This window comes from Protopterus annectens, chromosome 6.part0 (assembly GCF_019279795.1).
Source record: "Protopterus annectens isolate FY-2018-M chromosome 6.part0, PAN1.0, whole genome shotgun sequence".
Lineage (NCBI taxonomy): Eukaryota > Metazoa > Chordata > Ceratodontiformes > Protopteridae > Protopterus > Protopterus annectens.
Genome location: NC_056737.1, coordinates 645,908,053 through 645,926,077, shown reverse-complemented (window position 1 = coordinate 645,926,077; position 18,025 = coordinate 645,908,053). Strand labels below are relative to the sequence as shown.

At 40.8% G+C, this 18,025-nt stretch overlaps 1 long non-coding RNA gene across 1 annotated transcript in view; it reads left to right on the top strand.

Moving 5' to 3' along the window:
- The window catches only part of LOC122804463, a 171,684-nt gene extending 157,436 nt beyond the window's left edge, over window positions 1-14,248 (top strand). The window contains exon 3 of the long non-coding RNA XR_006365222.1: window positions 14,158-14,248. This is a non-coding gene — a long non-coding RNA (uncharacterized LOC122804463). The remainder of the gene's footprint in view (window positions 1-14,157) is intronic.
- The last annotated feature ends 3,777 nt before the right edge of the window (window positions 14,249-18,025 follow it).

The following is an 18,025-nucleotide window of genomic DNA, read 5'->3' as shown; positions in this document are numbered from 1 at the left end:
ATACATAGAGAATACCCAATAAGTTTTGTGGGTAGTTTAATAGATGAAGTGACTCCAGATAGAGATGTTAAATATAGACCATTTCTGGGAAAAGTTGTAATTTTGGGACCAAATAGAATGTAACACAAGTGGAATATGGCAGTGCCTTTGTTCATACTTATTCTACCACTTCAACAGAAATAGAAGGGATTATTAGGATACACTGAGGAATTCTGAAAGTGCATGAGGAAACTAGGAGTTTTACACCAGACACACCGAAATTTATCAGAAGAAGGGATACAAACCTGAAAGAAATGTTAGAAAGAGGGGGCACTAAGAACGGTAAAGTAAATAGCAAACTTGGTACATACAAATGTGAAACCTGCAACCAGTGCAGATATATTATGGATAAAGATGAAGTGTTCATAACATCTAGGAATTACTTGTTGAAATGTAAGGGACACTACACTTGCAACACTTCTGGGGTGGTCTATATAGTGGCTTGTGAAATATGTCTCAGTTTTTATGTTTGAAAGACTGAGAGAAACCTCAGAAGGAGGATATATGCGCACACTTATAATATTTCAAAAGCAAAAGAAACTAATGCACTTTTCAAATATTCTGTGGGATTTCCTAACTGCAGTTTAAGTTTATGGTCATTGAACATGTGATATCTGATGCCCGTGGAGGTAACTGGGAGGCCAGACTTGAATATAGGGAACTGTTCTGGCAAGTTAAGTTAGTAGCAGGAAAACCTCCGTGCTTGAATGACTAGATTAGTATCAGTAGTGTGCTTAGACTATAAAGTTTGGGATGATGAGTTAAAAATCAATAACAAATTCATCTCAATGCAGTACATTTATTGTGGAAATGTTATATCAACAAGGGACTTTGATATAAATATTTTTAATACTTAGATCTTTTGGTTCTCCCATTCAATTCCTGGCTGGAGTGCGGGGAGTGCCTTCTGTGTGGAGTCTGCATATCCTCCCCGCAGTTGGGTGGGTGTTCGAAAGACATGCGTAAATGGGCGTGCCTTTTGTTGAAGGTTGAATGTCGAGCTGGCACCTCAGCGTTCGTGAAAATCTACTGCCAATCATTAGCGGACCGGAGTTCCGCTGTGGCGACCCCTAACCGGGAAAAGCCGAAAGACAACAACTTAGATCTTTTTAAATTTTTGTAACAATATATTCAGTTTATATGTATTGAATTTTTTTAGTTGTCTCATTAAACAGGGGAAGTAATGGTTGATTGAAGCTGTTTTTTTCATTGGACACTTGTAAACTGCTGGTTACATTTAAGGAAAAGTTTAAACATTACGATTTGTTCTGATGAAGTCTGATGTGTTAGGTGAAAGCGCTTAACTGTTTTAACCTTGTGTGGGGTCGTATTGACTGCTGCTATTTTTTTACTGGGTGCTGTGTTGAACTGACTGCACTCTGATTAAAGGTTGCTGCTTTCCAGCTGTGGGGTCTTGGATTTTGTACTTTGTTTCTTACTTGGAGGAGTTCTTAAAATTGGAAGGTTGCAGAGAAGATTGACAAATGGTGGAGATTTGGTAAAAAGGGGGCTAAATGGTGGGTAAATGATGATATAGGTATTGTATTGCCAGTTTAGAGGCTGAAGAAGAGGAAGGAGATGAAAGTTGCAACAGTTAGAGCTTAAGCAACTGTTTTTAGCCAGATATTTGTGAGTCTACAGTAGCCTTTATATAATGAAAGAGTGAATGTAGTATAGTATATTGTACTGATGTAGTGCTAGATGAGATGGACAGGAGAGGCCTTAGTAATAAAGTGGTGCAAGGGGAGGTGACTGAGATAGCAAGATCTATGGAAGTCTGAGGGAGGAGATGGATTTCTAAAAGATTTTTGTAAATGTGTGTTTAGACTTGATGCATATATACTAAGGGTTTGTTTCATTTTATCATGGGGTTATGGAACATGTCTGATTTGGAAGAGTCTGCATACATTAAAATACTTTCCCTAGGTAATTCAGATGCCAAGACTGTTTTGTCACTGTTCTAGCTAAAAGGTTGGATGTGTGCTGCCTCAAGGTGGTGCAACCTGGCAAGGTACGTTTTGTTTAAAATAGATATTTCACCAGTTATCTGAGGGCATTTGGTTGTGTTGAGTGTGGGGAAGGGGGTAAATCAAGCCTTTTTCTATGTTCAGAAGGCCTTCACCGCAGTATGTTAGAGTGATATATTTATGGTTCTGGAGCAGGAGTCGGAGCAGGATTTGGGTGGGAGATGATTTTTAGCGGTGGCAAACATTGTACATATGCCAATCTGCACATATAGCAGTGAGTGATGAATGGTAATCCTTATTTCTTTCTATGAAATATAAAATGACAGGGCTGTAGTAACCCAGCTTGTTTTTAATTGTAATGGAGGTGCTAAAGGATTTTGAAGGCACAGTTGGTAGTGGGAGAAACTAGCAGTGCAAAAGTCTTTGATATTGCTGTTTTCATGTGTAAGTGATCTTCTTCCAGGATTATTGGGCCCTTTTTAATGGTTACAGCACCATCCTAGAAATATTTTCTGATGGTGATGGAATAAAATTAAGAGGGGAAGGAGTATTTTACTTGTGGTGATGGGTGAGTTATTTTTCCAGTCTGGGTAAAACACAGTTATGTAGCTGAACAGTAGTTCGGATCGTTGTAAGTATGGGTTCACAAATATAGAAGTGGAGTGGAATCCTAGAGTCTCTGAAGAGCATGGAGAATATTACGCGGGTAATTGCACAATAGTGTTGTCTTGCTCTCAAATTTGAATAAAGCCTAGAGATAGGATACCACAAGAGTTGCAGAAAACTAATAAATTTGTGTAGAAAAAATAAAAAAGAAGAGGAAAGATGAGGTAAGAGATTAAGGGCTGGGAAATGGGGTAGGGATGACCTATATGGCAGCAGTAAACATGACACAAAAAACAAATGGTCGGGAGAGTTTGGTATTTAGGTGGGATCAGTGAGAATCCAAAAGATTGGAGGGGCATTATTGGATTACTGTAGAGAAAAGAAAGGGACCAAGAAATATGAGAAGTTAGGGGGCTAAACTTTTTTTTTTTTTTTTTTGGAAATGTGTGATAATGTGGGAGGAAGAAATGTGGCACAAGTAGGTGGGGAAGGGTAAATACTAAATGGTGATAGTGTTGGAAGTATTTATGAAGATTGGTAGTAAGGAGAATATGTTCAAGGAGATGGGGAGAGGTGCTTCTGTAAAGGAGCATGGTTGAAGTGTGAAGGAGAAGACTTGTACGTCAGCAGCTGGAAAAGCTAGAAGACATTGAGTAGGTTTTTTAAGGTGATTAGAAAGGAAGCTTGAATTAAGAGAAAAGGGAAGCCTTATGAAGATACACACACTTGTGAAAGAGGATTAGCAGGATAAGTTGAGGAAACTCTGAATGTTAGAAAGTGAGAAGTGGCATAAGGAAGATAGATGGATTTGGCATGGACTATATTAACTGTCAGGGAAGATAGAGCCCATTGGAGATGTGCAAAAAAAGTCTTGTCCACAAATGGTATAAAATTTTCAGTCAGTTAACATCAGGAATTTATAGACACAGGTGACTACTGGAGCTGCAGTGTAGAAGGGGCTGGTAATTTTGTATATGCAATGGGATTGCCCAGAAATTAATGTGATATGGATGAGAGCAGTAAAACTATGAGAGGGGGTTGGCAAAAAAGGATTGCAAAACGTAATGACCATGTTTATTTGGAGTAGGAGAAGCAGGTGGATATGAGAACTTAGGGTAGAGGGATGAAACTGCAGTAGGTGATGGGATGAATAAAACTTGAGGTGATTAGATATTGGATGCAAACAGTGCCAGGGGCCAGGTTAAGGAAAGTTGCATGATAAGGGTAACCAAATTGATTCCGGGGGGGTAACCAAATTGATTTTTTTGGGGGGGGTAGTGCTGATGGAGAATTTTGTGCCAAGAGATTTGGCCAGAACTGGAAGGAAATGGCTTAAATATCAATTGTTAGGGGAGTGGCAATAAAATGTAACAGTGTTGAAAGGTGGTTAGAGTATTTCCAAACAGTTTGATAACATGCTTAGAGGGTTTCAGGTTATAGTTATTTGTACAGATGATTTTGATTAGTATGTTTAACTGTGCACACTGCTATAGTTTGGAATAAATGGAGCGACCCTGTTTGAGTAGGAGAATTTGGTGATTAATATTAGGAGTACTTTGTATAGATGTACGTTCTTCACATTGATCACTGCTGCAGTAACCTTAGCTGTATGAGGTTATATCCTGTCTAGAATACAACAGCCAGCCAGCTTCCAAAGCTTCAGGGCACCTTCCAAGTATTCCAACTGTCAAGCAGCTTGTGCTTATCTGACTAAAAGGCAAGTTTGGGCGGGAAACCCTTCCAAGCTTTATTGTTACTGATTAGTATGCTCCTCTGAGGCTTTTGAGGGTCAAAGGTCTGCTTCCAATTTCCTTACCTGGGCAGATTAGTTCCCTTTAGGGAAAAAAAAAACTTCTGTTTTCTTATTTTTTACTAATGTTTTATTACATTCCTCTACAGAAAAGTTATTTTAAAGCTAGGTGTGTTGTGTTCAAACAGATTGTGCAGAGACTGTAGAGTACTTTTAAGTAGCACATTCATTTCTGTCAGTTTAAAAGTAGTGTTAACAGACTGATAAATATTTTTTTTGGATGGCAAACTTTTTTTCTGTTGTGGGGCTGCCATAGTGTTTGAAATTGCTTTTTACTGTGTTTTTCTGCCAAAAAAGTAATTTTAGTGGACTCGTAGTTTTACTGACATTGTTGCTTGTTTTTCCCAGAATAGAGGCACCATTTGTGGCTTGACCATGGAACATATTGTCAGTCCCACGGTCGTTCCTTCTTCCAGTCACAAAAAGAAAAAGTTAAGCAAACAGCCTTTGACACCACAGTAGGCTAGCGCTTTGCCTTAGCCGCAGGTGGATGACTCTGCTATGGCCATTTGTTGTACCTTAGACCACTCCTCTTACCTTGGATCCATCCGGTGTAGCACGTACAACCATTGTGGACCAGGAGTTATCATATCCTCTGCAGCTGTTGGGGTTCTCTCAGTGGGCAAGGGAGAGCCACTCTTGTCAGTCCTGGGAGAGGGAACAGGGAAGGTTTCTCTGTGTCAGAATTCTGGCCCATCCTTGGTGAAGCAGTGGCTGCCATTATTAACTTGGTTGGCCCCATTTTTCCTATCCGAAAGAAACAGAACACCAAGCATTTATCTACTCCTCCTCAATTTTCTTTGGATTGGAGCACTTCACTGGGAATGGCTCAGGGTTTGATTCAGGCTATTGTTACTTTTTAGAGCAGTTTCTAGTAATTGACGAGATTAAAGATTCAAACTCTGAACCGGAAGATGCAGGGACAGATTCAGGGTTTTGTCCACGGATTTTTGATTCAGACTTTTACAAAGCAGTATAAGCTGGATTCCTTCTCAGTCTAGATCATACTTTGTTAGGACCGTTCTCCAGAGACCCCTGGACTCTTCTCCTTCCCCGTTCCTAATATAGTTAGCTATGGTAATCTACGCATTTAGCTAAGGCTACTGCAGCAGTGATCAATATGAAGAACACAGTACAGTTGTAAATTTGAACTTGCCGTAACAGTAGATGTTCGAATGATCACTTCTGCAGTAGGTGCTCCCTCTCTCCATCCCCCTTGTTTTTGGTGTGTTTTTTTTGTCAGGATATGGACATTTATATTTTTTTGTTGTTCCTTGCCTTGTCCTTTCAGGGATCAGCTTTCCTCTCTCTGTGGGCAGGAAAGCTGAAGGACTTTGTGCCCAAACTTGTCTTTTAGTCAGCTCAACTTGAGCTGCTTGACAGTTTGGGCATGTGGAAGGTGCCCTGAAGCACTGGAAGCTGGCCAGCTGTTCTATCTTTGGGAGGATATAACACCATATAGGTAAGGCTACTGCAGTAGGGATCATTTGAACATCTACTGATGTTCATCGTGTTTCACTGTTGCAGTCATGACTGTAGGGTTCTCCCCTGCCGGCAGGCAGCCTCGGTCGGCCAGAATCCCAAAGTCTGGGTCCGGCGTCGGCTGTTCAGCCATGCTCCCTGACGTCAGAGCGCCAGGAGTACAAAGCTGACAGCCGACGCCATCTTCTCCAGTCTTTCTTGCCGTGTGGTGATAGCAGTTCGCATTTGCCGGTCGGCGGACTCCTGACGAATTTTACTGATATACTTTGGTCCGAAGACTTTCTTCTCCACTCAAAGCTAAGTACCCCGTTGGGGAAACTTTTTTCTTGCTCCACTCCGATGTCCGAAAAAGTTAATAATTGTATTTCATGTGGGAAGCAAATACCTCATAAGGATTTTCATTCTTACTGTATTCCTTGCTTGGGCCCTGACCACGACGTAGCTAGTTGTCGGTTTTGTGCTAGATTCAATCAACGTACAATTAAGCGAAGGTACGATTTTGCTTTTCATTACTTCGGTAGGCGCTTTAACTACAAAATGTCGTCTGATACGGTCCCGGCTACCGGAGTTCATAAACGTCGCAAGGATAAAGACAGTCCTCCGAGGTCCAAATCTGATGATAACGCACAAGCGGAGCCAGCTTCAGGTTCGGCCGTCATCAGTGAGGCGCTTTTGCAGCCCCTGTCGTCGGCCATTTCAGAACTGATGGCTGAAACGGACTCTCATGAGGAGCCAACCAGGCCTTTAAATATTTCTGTTGCAGGACCTTCGGACAACGCTCCTTCTGATGGGTCCGGAGTCGCTGTGCAGGTACCGGCTTCCAAAGGGGTTTTCAGGCCTACTCCGCTACTAATAAAGGCAAAGCCAAAGATAAAGGCAAAGACTCCTTCAAAATCAAAGACTTCTACACAGGCTTCTTCTGAACCAGCTCCCAAGTCACAGAAGCAGTTACTCAAGATGGCTGAGGATTTGATTACTATGATTAGGGGTTCTCATCCCCCTCCAGACAAAAGGCCAAGGCAGGATATTTCTTATGATTCCTCTGATCAGGCTTCTGTTTCCTCAGTTTCTTCTTCTGATCAGGAATATTCTTTCCCTCCTTATGAGGATTCTGATGCTGAAGAATCCATTCCTTCAGCTTCTCCCCTTGAGGATTTCTCTTTTGGGGAAACTTTGCATGAAATGAGGGAACATTTCCACTGGGAAGGACAGGAGTATTCGGAATCCAAGAAAAGGCTGAGGGAATTTCTTCTTCCCCAACATAGACCCCTGGCTATCCCTCCTGTTTTGGATATTGTGGATGATGCCTTTTCAGAGGCTAACTTAACCCCTGACTCTTTTCCTCCTGCTCCTGTGAAACCTGATAGATATTACAGGGTTCCTGATTCCCATCGGTTTTTATACAAGAACCCTTCTGCTGACCCTGAAACCATTTCCCAGGGTCCTAAGGGAGCTAAGGCCGCTTCTGCCAAAAATCCTACTCCTACTGAAAAGGATTCTTGATCCTTAGAAAGATGGGGCAAAAAAGTGTACACTTCTGCTACTTTGTCCATTAGGGCTTTAAACTGTCAGTTTCATATGTTTAAATACCAGCAATTTCTATTGTCTGTCTTAAAACAAAAGCTTACTTCCATTTCTGCCTGTGCAGAGGATAAGGAATTACATGATTTATTGCATGCCACTTAACAGGTTGGGAAGCATGGTTTACACTGTGGATTTGATGCCTTGGAGGCTTCTTGTAGGGCTGTGGCCTCTGGCACAGTCATTAGGAGGCATGCATGGCTAAAGGAACAAAATTTACCTGAACAGGTAAAGGCAAAATTATTGGATGCTCCTGTTCAGCCTAATGTTTTGTTTGGATCAAAAGCTGAAGAGGTGATTAAAAAGATGGAGGATAAGGCGAAATCAATGCAAACAGTTAAAGATTTCTTACAAGTACAGCCTCCTAGATTTAGCAGGAATTGGCCTTCAAAAAATTGGTCCTTTCCCACTTCAGACAGGCCTCAGAGGGGTAGATATAGACGTTCCAGAGGGAGGCCTCAATCACAAGCTGCTTATAGACCAAGACAGTGGACTGCTTCCACCCCTAGGGGAGGAGAGGACAGGTCACAATCTCAAAGGAAACAAACTCAATGACTCCCTCTGTGGGGCTACAGGAATTTCTTCCCTGGAAGCCCCTCTCGGAGGAAAACTCTCTCTTTTATCAAAATTGGACTCTAACCCAAGACAAATGGGTTTTGGATGTGGTTTTAAGAGGTTACAAATTCCATTTTCATACCTTGCCAAGGCCAAGCAGATGGCCAGACCTTCCAAAACATCAATGGACGGAGGCCTTGAACCAGGTGGAAGCTCTTTTGGCTATGAATGCCATAGAACTGGTTCCTCTTTCAGAGATGGGAAAAGGGTTTTATTCAAGGCTCTTTCTAGTCCCAAGGAAGCAAAACTCATGGAGACCCATTCTGGATCTGTCGGTCTTGAACACCTTTCTAGAGATTCCAAAATTCAAGATGCTTACTCTACAGCAGCTACTTCCAATGCTGTCCAAAAATGCATGGATGGTAACTTTGGATTTAAAGGAGGCATATTTACACATTCCCATCAGGCAGGATTGCAGAAAATACCTCAGGTTCATAGCCGGATCGAGGCACTTTCAATTCTCTGCGCTGCCCTTTGGATTATCTACTGCGCCCAGGGTCTTCACCAAATGCCTGGCTCCAGTAGTAGCTTACTGCAGACTCAAGGGAATTCAAATTTACCCTTGTCTGGATGATTGTCTAATTCAGGCAGACAGCAAGGATGTCTTACTCCAGCATCTAGAATTTGTACAGAACCTCCTCAAGTTCCTGGGATTCTCTGTAAACATAAAAAAGTCCAATTTGACACCATCACAACAGATAACTTTTCTGGGTGCTCTTCTAAACACCAAATCCCAGATGGCATTTCTGACATCCGAAAAACAATTACAGCTGGCTTCAACTTTCAAAACCTTGGCAACTTTAACTCTGCTATCTGCAAGGAAATTCCTGCAGGCTTTGGGTTACATGGCCTCCTGCATCCTTCTCGTACCATATGCAAGACTACACATGAGGAAAATACAGTGGTACCTAAAAAGTGTATGGTCTCAGCATTGCCACAGTTTAGACATACTGATCTCCGTCCTTCCTTGCCTTCAAAAGGAATTTCTTTGGTGGTCCAGGGCATGTGCTCTAAACAAAGGGAAACCCTTCCGTCTGCCTCCTGCCACTCAGATTCTAACCACGGACGCCTCGGATTATGCTTGGGGAGCCCATTTTCAGGGCATCTGTCTGCAGGGCCTTTGGACAAAGGATCAGAAGCACCTGCATATCAATTTGAAGGAAATGTTAGCCGTTCAGAAAGCTCTATTGGCCTTCAGGAATCTGTTACAACCAGGACAACTACTAATACGGACAGACAACACCACAGTTATGTGGGACATAAACAAGCAAGGGGGATCTCATTCCTACCCCCTTTGCAGACTAGCCATGGATATATGGAACACAGCTCTAGCTTGCAATCTGGATCTTCAAGCTCAGTTTCTACCAGGGAAACAAAACTTCCTGGCAGACAGTCTGAGCAGAAACCTTTCGGATCCACATGAGTGGATGCTGGACACCAAAATATTCAGGATGATAACAGCAGTCTGGGGATGTCCTCACATAGACCTCTTTGCATCCCATCTCAATCATCAACTACAGAATTTTTGCACCAGGACTTTCCACAGAGAAGCTTGGAAAGTGGATGCCCTGTCATTCAGTTGGAGGAACCTCTCGGGATATGCCTTTCCGCCTCTTCCTCTTCTTCCACGGGTCTTATTGAAGATAAAACAAGACAAGCCCAAGATGATAATCTTGCTGGCTCCAAATTGGCCTCGGCAGTTTTGGTATCCTACTCTAAAAAACCTATGTCTGGAGCCCCCTTGGGTTTTACCTCAGTCTCCAAACCTTCTGTCCCAACATCAGGGTCAGGTTCTACACTCTCATGTCAGAACTCTCAGCCTGGCAGCCTGGTTAATCCAGGGCCTTTGATTTCTTCTTTTCTACCAAGCAGGTTATGGATGTCATTTTAGAAGCCAGACGTCCTAGCACTAGAAAATCTTATGCAGGAAAATGGAAAAGATTTTGTTCCTGGATGCAGGCTCAGGATTCTGATCCTCTTCTTCCTAACATTACCTTAATTTTACTTTACTTGACAGATCTCTTACATAAGGGTCTGTCTTTCTCTTCCATTAAGATACATGCCTCTGCTATTTCTGCTCATTATAATACAGACCCTCCCATCTTTTCCCACCAGCTCATGAGACAGTTTCTCAGTGGAGCTAAGAACTTAAGACCTCCTAGATCTCCTCCCATTCCTGCTTGGGATCTCAACTGTGTTCTGGAAAAACTAACCTTGCCTCCTTTTGAGCCTGCTGCCTCTTCTGACATCAAGTTTTTGTCTTGGAAAACAGCAATCTTGTTAGCCCTAACCTCTGCCAGGAGAGTTTCAGAGTTGCAAGCTCTTATGGCTGTGGAACCTTATATTATTTTTCATCAAGACAGGGTATCCTTGAGGAATAATCCTACCTTCATGCCTAAGGTGGTTTCCAAAGTGGCTTTAAATCAAACTATCCACTTGCCAACTTTTTTCCCCACTCCTCAAAATAAAGGGGAAAGGATCTTACATTCCTTGGATGTACACAGACAACTACGTTTTTACCTGGACAGAACCAAGGACATCAGAAAATCAGAACAATTGTTTTTCTTATGCATCAAGTTCCCAAGGTAAAGCCATTTCAAAACAGACCATTTCTAAATGGATTACTCATTGAATCACATTTTGTTATTCACACCATGGAAAGCAAATCCCAGGGAGTATACGGACTCATTCCACCAGAGCTGCTGCCACTTCTGCGGCCTTCCTCAGGGGAGTTCCTACCAAAGACATTTTGGAAGCTGCAACTTGGAGTTCAGTGCATACTTTTTCTAAGCACTACAGTCTACCTCTCTACTCTAAGTCTAGGGCAGGATTTCCCTCTGCAGTCTTGCAGGGCCTTTTAGCCGCCCCTTCTTCTTTGACCACCTCCCTTTCTTTCAGCTTTGGGATTCTACCCTACAGTCATGATTGCAACAGTGAAACACGATGAACATAGTACAGTTGTGTACACCTACCATAAATGTAGATGTTAGAGTGTCTTCACTGTTGCAGTCTGGGTTTCCCTCCCTCCTGTCCCCTCTTATTTTTACTTTTCACCATTCTTCTGAAGTGTATTTGCAAAGGTTTTGGGACCTTTTTCCATTTGGGACTCCTGACATCTGGGGCAAGAAAAACTGGAGAAGATGGCGTCGGCTGTCAGCTTTGTACTCCTGGCGCTCTGACGTCAGGGAGCATGGCTGAACAGCCGACGCCGGACCCAGACTTTGGGATTCTGGCCGACTGAGGGCTGCCTGCCGGCAGGGGAGAACCCTACAGTCATGACTGCAACAGTGAAGACACTCTAACATCTACATTTATGGTAGGTGTACACAACTGTACTTTCTGCTAAGTTCAACTTACACAACTGTACTTACTTAAAGAACCAAAACTGGAGTTGCATATAGTTGTCTGGAGTTCGACAAGCGTTATTTAAACTTCATGTAACAGAAGCAAGTGTACTGTATTGAAGTTGATGAGGTCAAAAAGGGTGGCTGAACCACTGAGGTGACGAAAGCTGATGAAGCAAGAAAAGTGACAGTGGTAATAAGGTTGGATAAAGGTGCAGATGCTCTGTGGAATCTCACCCAAGATCCTGAAAGTCTTTTGGGACTATCATTAAACATCTAATGTAGCTCTTCAGAAAGTACTTTAGAGTTCGAGAAAAGTAGTCTGTCTTGGAGGCTAGAAAGTATGTGTCAGTGGTTCCCGTCATTAAGTGTGGTGGAAGATGCAGACCTTTGAACTACAGGATAGCAAGTCTGGTGTCATTGCCCAGTGAAATAAGAGTATTAACTGTAGTCAATGTTAATGAAATTCCAGGAACAGAATGACCTATAATTCCAGCATTGAGTGATTGCTAATAGAGCATTAAGAATAATCCTAAGCCACTTTTCTGACTATATTAATGAGCAAATGGATGGGGCAACCTTGTAAATGTAATTTGTTTACTTGAGTTCAGCCTTTGATTCTTGTCTACCAAGGTAGGATTTTTAGGGTGGGATGAGGGCCTCTTTTCAGATTTTTGCCAACAATGCTTGCCAACCATCAGACCCTCTGTCAGTTAGCTCATTCATTCTTGTGGGGTGAGAGCTGACTGAAAAGAGTCATGATACGAGCAGCCATCAGGAGTGGTTCATGCTTTTTCTACTTTTTTGTCACTGGTTGTTGTTTTGTGCATTTACTCAAAGAAATGCCAGGGAGCAGGTATGCAGTAGGATGGCCATGGAGGACACCCATAATTTCCACATGGGGTGTTTCCTTCGAGCAGGTCTGTCCGCCTCCAGCAGCATGAGTGGTAGTTTCTCTGGTCTCTTCTAGGGAGATCACATCACCCTGTGCACCTCAGAGTGCATGCAACCCCCACTCCACTCTGCCCTTGGGAAAGGGGTGCAGGTTGTGCCCTTTCACTCCTCCATCTCCTTGCCTGCCTTCTCTAGTGCCAGGGCCACTAGTCTAACCCCTATCAATTGGCCCAAAGTCAGGGCTCCATGCCTCTGCACCATGGAGTCAACTAATACATTTGGCATGGGGGATTGAGAAGTGACCAGTGATGAGGATGCACTTATGGAAAAAGGGCAGTGCAGTCTTTCATGACACCAGCCTTAGTATTCATAGCCAGATTGTTTACTGTCAAACATAACCAGTTAGATTTATTAAGGAGGGATAAGCCTCTTGGGAGGGAAGCCTACAAAATGAGTTGTTTTCACCATTTTGCAATGTGAGCTAAGAACTCTTATTGTAAGAGAAGGTGGTAGACAGTTGTATGAGGTTATAATCAAGCTGTTCTAGAAGAACAAGCCAGCTTTGGTATGGCGAGATTTGTTGTGTACTGCAAGCAAAGGTATTGCATATGTCATTGTGTTGAGTTTTTGAATATTCTTTAATATTAGGATTTTAACTATTTTTCATTACCAGTATATAAATATTAGTCTGGTTGTAGTTTGTAGGGCCTGCTTTATTTGGCTCTTTGACATCCAGCCTTTTTGATTGTGTAACCAGTCATTAGTTCTTCTACCTGTTTATGTTGACTACAATACTGCTGGATATGACAGGGAAGTTAAATGAAAAAGTAAACCACCAGGGAGGCCTTGGACAGTAAATTTATTTTTTCTTTCCTGTGCAGTTTCTTTAATTTTCTTTCTTTGTAATCTGTTTTACCCCATTGCCTGCCGGTTCTTGGTCCTTCCATGACTGAACTTGTCTATTCATTCTCCATGGGATAGAGACTGTCTTAGGAGACTATCATCCAGGCAGCCATCAGTGTTTTCTTTGGTTAGCTCTGTCCTTCTTTTAGCTGGAATTGTAACCCAGTGTCTGTCATTTTAGTTTATGTATTTCACACATGCACTAGTTCTGGCTACAACATTGTTGCTTGACAAAGGCTTGTAGCTCATTTTCTACATAAGGGAGGATAGGGTATTGAACCATAGTTGGGAATGCCTTATGGTATACCATGGCAGACCTTCCCACCAGCCTCAGTCCAGGCAAAGCAAACCGACGTTGGCTACTTCCTTCCATCCTGCTTTCATCTAGCTCTTTCACAACTAGGCTGCCACATGAACCTGAGTCGCTTGAGATATAGTCAGGGCTTCATTCTTCTGTGTGAGAAAGCCAACCACTTGCTTTCGTTTTGGAAGCAACTGATTCTTTGGCTTCCTGGTGTCCTGCAGGCTATATTTATAGGTTCATAGGTGTGTACTAGGCTAATGGCCCTGGAGCCTTTACAAGCCTAGCCCATTGGATTACCCTGGCATCATATTTGTATTGTTCTGTAGACTAAGTCAGCTTCTTTTATTCTTTGCATTCTGGTCTTCCATCTAATGTTAAGAAAAAAAAACAGTAGCAGTAGAACAGCCTGTAGCCCTGTCTGTAAAAGGTCAAAACTTTGACTGTTTTCTGCTACTAGTAGTGCAATTGTTTACTAACAGCCTTTTGTGTGTTTGTACAACAAACCTTCATAGGTTATTTTTAGTCATAGCATAATAACACTTGCAACACTTGATGTGTTATATGTCTGCTGTGGATGGAATAAAACATTCTGCATTTTCTTTTTGTTTGTAGTAAATTCCAGTGTAAAGCATTTTCTTGAACAGCTTGAGAAGTGTGTTGAAACATTGAAAGAATATGGGATTACAGTTGCAAAGGTAAAGTGGAATGGCTTCATTGAATCTTCCCCTTTATTTTTAACGTTTCAAATAAATATGAAATCCTTGATGGGAAAACTGTGTTTGTGTAGAATGACTTAATGTGGAAATAGTGACTGATAGGAGATGAGAATCATCTGGGCTTCTCTGGGTGCTTACTTCCCTGCCTCTTATCTAAACTGCATGTCTGTCTGCCCTTATCAACAGCCTACATTATCCTGTCTGCCACTAAAACTGCCTTGGTTGTACTGAATACATTTTTGACTTGGTAACACATTTCAAAACAAATGCTGTTTTGTATCCACCATTATCAGAAGGAAAAATGTCTTCTCTTGCTGCCCAATCTTTTAATTTATGCATTTTGCAGTGCATGTTGCTTCTTTTGGAATCTGTACATCATTTAGTTGCCATATTCTGGATTCCTTTCAGCCTGCTTATGTGCTTGTACAGTTGGTCCACTAGAGAACTACAACGTACTGTAGGTCTCACTAATAAGCACCAAGAGAACTTATGTTTTTTTTTTTTTTTTTTTTTTTTTTTTTTGTGGGGTCTGACATGGTGGGAATGTTTTGTGATAACCTATAAGCATAATGTCTCTGGCATAATCATGTAGTACAAGTATTGCATTTTATAGAATAAACATAAGATTCAAAATAACTTGCTTCCCTGTTGTCAAGCTTTCTTTTAGTTCCTTAGCAGCTTGAGCAAATTGTGGAATGATACAAATGGGAATATCTTGCTTGAAATTTGTCTGTTTTATGTTTTGTTAACAAAGATAGACTGAGTTGAGCACATTTTCAACAGATGCCTACGTAGAAAAGTTCCAGCAGTAATAAAATTTAGCACCAACAGTAAAAGTAGTCTTGCAGAACATGACATGTCATGTAGCAGTGATGTTACAACATGTTTATATCAAGTACATACGTTAAAGTGGGAAATCTCATAAAAACACGCAAGCTTCTGCACTTTAGGTATTAAAAGCTGCAAATCAACTGAATAGCATACTACTGAGCTACCCCCCCCCCCCCAAGTAAAAGTTAAACTCCTAATACAGTACAGAATGTGCACATATTTGCATAAATTCTTGTAAATAAAACTGGTTGTGTCCATCTGTGTGTGTGTGTGTCTGTTTTTTTTTTTTTTTTTTTTTTTGTGTGGGGGGGGGGGGGGGCTGATAGAGAAACATGTAGAGTTGTATTAATTACTTGCATTGTGAATTCTGCCTTAATGGAAAGATCTCACTGAATACTGGCTATTTTATCACTTTTCACACGTACCTTGTACCTCTCCTAGCATTTATCTTTGTGCTTAGATTCCAATACAGACTTTTTAAAGTTTATTAATTTGCCACATTTACAATCTCCAGTGTCTGTCATTTGGAGAATATACGGAATGAAATGTTTTGGGTGCTACATTGCATAGAATTTAAAATCTAATCACAGGGAAGGTAGTGGTGATTTCGATGGGCGTTTTATGAAGTAAGTGAATTCTTCAGGTATGTGAATGGCAAAGGCCTAATCCCATTTTGGTGGTACTTAGTTATCCAAGTCCCTTTCCTATAGGTCCATTGCGATATGGAATGATTGATTTTCATAGTCTCAAGAATGATTTATAGTCTGAAAGCTCTGAAAAATACCTTTAATAAACTTTGCTTTATTATTATGTGGTTCAGAAAATGTGTTTTCAGGTTCCAGTTATGTTAGCTTGAGGGACTTTTCAGCATTTTTAATGAGGGACTTTTCAGCGTTTTTAATGAGGTAATACAGTAGTCAAACTGCATGAACAGTGTATGTTAGCATAATTATCCTCACTTTCTAGAAGAAGCACTGGTCCATGAAGATGAGAACTGTTACAAGTGATAATTACATATGTATGCATGTTATCTACATAACCTGTTAAGCTTAGAAACCAGATTAGGAAAGGGTGAGATGTGATACCACTTTGACAGCCTCTTGCATATATAACGGATATTCTTTCTTCGGGAGTGTGTTGGCAAACTTGTCCCTTATGCAGAGGATGCCACATAGGCCAAAAGTAGCATGGCTTCCATGTAGTGCATCTTTTTTTTTTTTTTTTTTTTTTTTTTTGTGCAGTACAGTGCAACAGAAACGATCATAGCAGTTTTGCTTATTTTCAAAATATCCTCAAAGATTGTTAGATGCGTTGAGCACTCTCTTACCAATCCTGTACTAGCAAGACCTACCTTCGAGGAACATTTTAGTAACATAGTTCAGAAGTAGAAACAATGGAGGTTAAATTCAGATTGAAAACTGAATAGGAGGTTGAAGGACATAGGTGTGAACATTGGTGCTAGAAGATGGTCACTGTTGATCTGACACTCTGACCCCACGTAGAAAATGGGGATAAATGGGAACTGATGCCTGTTGCAGTCAGTAAAATTAAATGTAGTTGGCGCATTTTAAGTAAGTGTGGTGCCCAGTATTCTTTACAAACATTGATGAGCTCTGTAGTAATACACAGTTAGAGGAGTTATTTGTAAGCATCAGATGGAGTTTATGGATCCAACCCCATAAAGTAGTGGTGATTTCTTGAGAAACAGTCAATAAAAAAAAATAGTAATATTTATGCTTTTCCCTTTGAGGCCTGGATCACATTTGAAAAGCATCCAAATTAAAGCATCTAATAACTGAATAAATAATTTACAAATTACAAACCAAAAACTTTTGTATAGGCACAACAACAAACTTTTAATTGCCGCTTTCATAAAACAACTTCATCAGAAAATACAAAAGTGTTCACTTAAATCACAATTATATATAAAATTCCAACCAATAAAAAGTAGAAACAATTACTGAGAGCAAGGTGTTGTCCAATCTGAAAATAAACCAATCAAAAGCTAAAAATTAACTCTTAAATTCCCCTTAACTTATTTTCTTTTAGAAAACACTCAATATTAATAGTTTCATTCAAGTCAGGGAGAACATCAGCCCTCAATTTCACTTGCCATTCAACCTCCCTTTTCTCAGTGGAATTTTTATAATCACCGCCTCTTGTACTTTCTGGTACTTGCTCTAAAATGGCAAATCTGAACTTACTGAGCATTATGATCGCCTTTAGTTTTAACTGCATAAATATGTTCTCTTATTCTCTGTCTAAAGGTCCTGGTTGTCATTCCTACATAAAAACTTGCACAGCCAGAACATAAGGCGATGCACACAGCTCCTGTTGTGGTAAAGTTGTGGCTGCCTGATATTTTTAAAATGCATGAAAGGTGAGTTAAAGAAACAAATGGTCGTCCATTAATAAACCTACAGATGTTGCATCCATAAGATTTGTAGGTACCTAAAGGTTTAGTAGTTATAGCAAGTTCTTTCTTGGGGTTATCATGTTCTAACCAATGTTGCATCCGTAAGATTTGTAGGAACCTAAAGGTTTAGTAGTTGTAGGAAGTTCTTTTTTGGGGTTATCATGTTCTAACATATATTTGATACACTTCTCTTTTTTGTACACATATCTAGGGGCATCTCCAAGTATTGACCTAAAATCCTGGTTTCCAGAAATAATTTTCTAGTTATTCTGTACAATCTGTTCAGTTTGAATAGTATTCATAAACATGTGGAACAATTTTATGACCACCAACACCTACAATAAATATACTTTTTTCTGTTCCATCACCTACTACATTGCTGATGAAGTTTGAGACACTAGAAGTGTGAATGAATTGTTTATTATTGGAGATTTCCTTGTTATAATTTCTATTACTTTTAAAACCTGTATGGAGAGTGGGACCAAATTTTGTAGGGCTTTTAAGAGTTATTTCCTTG